Here is a 2,500-nt window from a genome sequence, read left to right on the forward strand (position 1 = left end):
TGGCCCAAGGCTAGCCAAGCATCACCACAACGTCACACACTCAACGAGGTTCATGCCGCACGCCCGAAGGCACCCAACTCCACCCCACCTTGCATGTTTCATCATCGTACCAGCCATCAACCATCCTCAAGCCAGCCCAAGTTAGAAGGCCACATTCCATGCTCAACAAGTCTCATGTCGCACGCCCAAAGTCATTTGACACTACCCCACCAAGCATGTTCCGCCACCACGCAGCCTTCAAAACATAGGGCTAGCCCAAGGAAGGGAGGCATACCACAACAACGTCCCACACTCAACGAGGTTCATGCCGCACTCCCGAAGGCACCCGGCTCCACCCCACCTTGCATGTTTCGTCATCGTACCAGCAACCATCCACAGTCCTCACACTAGAGATTCCCAGTTGGAAGGCAACATCGCAACATTCCGTGCTCAACGAGGCTCATGTCGCACGCCCAAAGGCACCCGATTCCAACCAATCGAACATGTTCTGGCACCACACACCTTCAAAACATAGGGCTGGCCCAAGGCTAGCCAAGCATCACCACAACGTCACACACTCAACGAGGTTCATGCCGCACGCCCGAAGGCACCCAACTCCACCACACCTTGCATGTTTCATCATCGTACCAGCCATCAACCATCCTCAAGCCAGCCCAAGTTAGAAGGCAACATCGCAACATTCCATTCTCAACAAGGTTCATGTCGCACGCCCAAAGGCGCACCCAACACTGCCTCACCGTGCAAGTTTCACCACCGCACGGCCGCCGTCAACCGCCCTCGTCCGCCGACCACCACCCCCACGCCCCTAGCATATGCCCATGTGCGGCGCATAGTGCTTGGGGCATGGGGGTGGCGGAAGATATAGGGGTACCCCCGTGCCCAGCCCATGCAGACTAGTCACCCCCCTATATAGTACATTTTGAGGCATTTTTGGTCTGCCAGGCCTAGATATGATTTTTCTGAGCGGTCATACGACCAAATATCTCAAGTTTTAGAATGTTTTTTTCTATGAACTCAATTGATTCATGAATTGGACATTCTAATGGATCTAGAAATCAAGTTTCATAATTTTTAAACCAACCAATTTTTTTTAATGAATTTTTAAATATTAAATAATAAGAAATTAGAAAAAATATCTAGAGTTGACAAAAAAATCTGAAATTTTGTGAGAATCATTCTTTCATGTTTCTTAGCTCCCAGAAAAAAATTTACAACAAACTGACCACTCCACATGTACTTCCACAATTAATGGGTGATGGATGGGGAGCACGCGCGGGCGGGGCGGGGGGCGCGCGCGCGGGAGCACGCGGGCGGGGCGGGACGGGGCGCGCGCGAGCGCTGGGACGCGCGGGCGGGGCGGGGCGGGGGCGCGCGCGCGCTGGAGCATGAGGGCGCGCGCGCGCTGGAGCATGAGGGCGCGCGCGCGCTGGAGCATGAGGGCGCGCGCGCGCTGGAGCATGAGGGCGAGCGCGCGGGGGCAAGCGGGCGGGGCGCACGCGGGTGGGGCAGGGCGGGGCTGGCGAGCGCGCGGGAACGTTCCGACACTACCCACCGTGCGCGTTCCGCCACCGCACCACCGCCGTCAACCGCCCTCGACCTCCGACCACCACCCCGACGCCCCAAGCATATGCCCATGTGCGGCGCATAGTGCTTGGGGCGTGGGGGTGGCGGAAGATATAGGGGGTAGCCCCGTGGCCAGCCCATGCAGACTAGTCACCCCCCTATATAGTACATTTTGAGGCATTTTTGGTCTGCCAGGCCTAGATACGATTTTTTTGAGCGGTCATACGGTCAAATATCTCAAGTTTTAGAATGTTTTTTTTCCATGAACTCAATTGATTCATGAATTGGACATTCTAGTGGATCTAGAAATCAAGTTTCATAGTTTTTCAACCAACCAATTTTTTTTAATGAATTTTTAAATATTAAATAATAAGAAATTAGAAAAAATAGCTAGAGTGGTCAAAAAATTCTGAAATTTTGTGGGAATCATTCTTTCATTTTGCTTAGCTCCCAGGAAAAAAATTACAACAACCCGACCACTCCACATTCACAACAATACAAGCATTGAAAATGAACATTCCCTTTTCACGGGTATTGGGTTTGATGATATTTTTATAGTCCAAGGCTTTATACAACACTTTTGATATGCTGTTGGTAGGACATGTATCGCACATAGCATAGGATGGGGCTTGGCATGTGCGAGGGGAGTGGGGGCGCAGGGGTGTGTGGGGGGGAGGGGGGCGTGCGGGGGTGTGCGGGGTGAGCGCGCGGGGGTGTGCGAGGGCGTGCGGGGGTGTCCGGGGTGAGCGCGCGGGGGCATGCGGGGTGAGCGCGCGGGGGTGTGCGGGGTGAGCGCGCGGGGGTGTGCGAGGGCGTGCGGGGGTGTCCGGGGTGAGCGCGCGGGGGCGTGCGGGGTGAGCGCGCGGGGGTGTGCGGGGTGAGCGCGCGGGGGTGTGCGAGGGCGTGCGGGGGTGTCCGGGGTGAGCGCGCGGGGGGC

Source organism: Cucurbita pepo, chromosome 7 (assembly GCF_057944985.1).
Source record: "Cucurbita pepo subsp. pepo isolate OVF chromosome 7, ASM5794498v1, whole genome shotgun sequence".
NCBI lineage: Eukaryota > Viridiplantae > Streptophyta > Magnoliopsida > Cucurbitales > Cucurbitaceae > Cucurbita > Cucurbita pepo.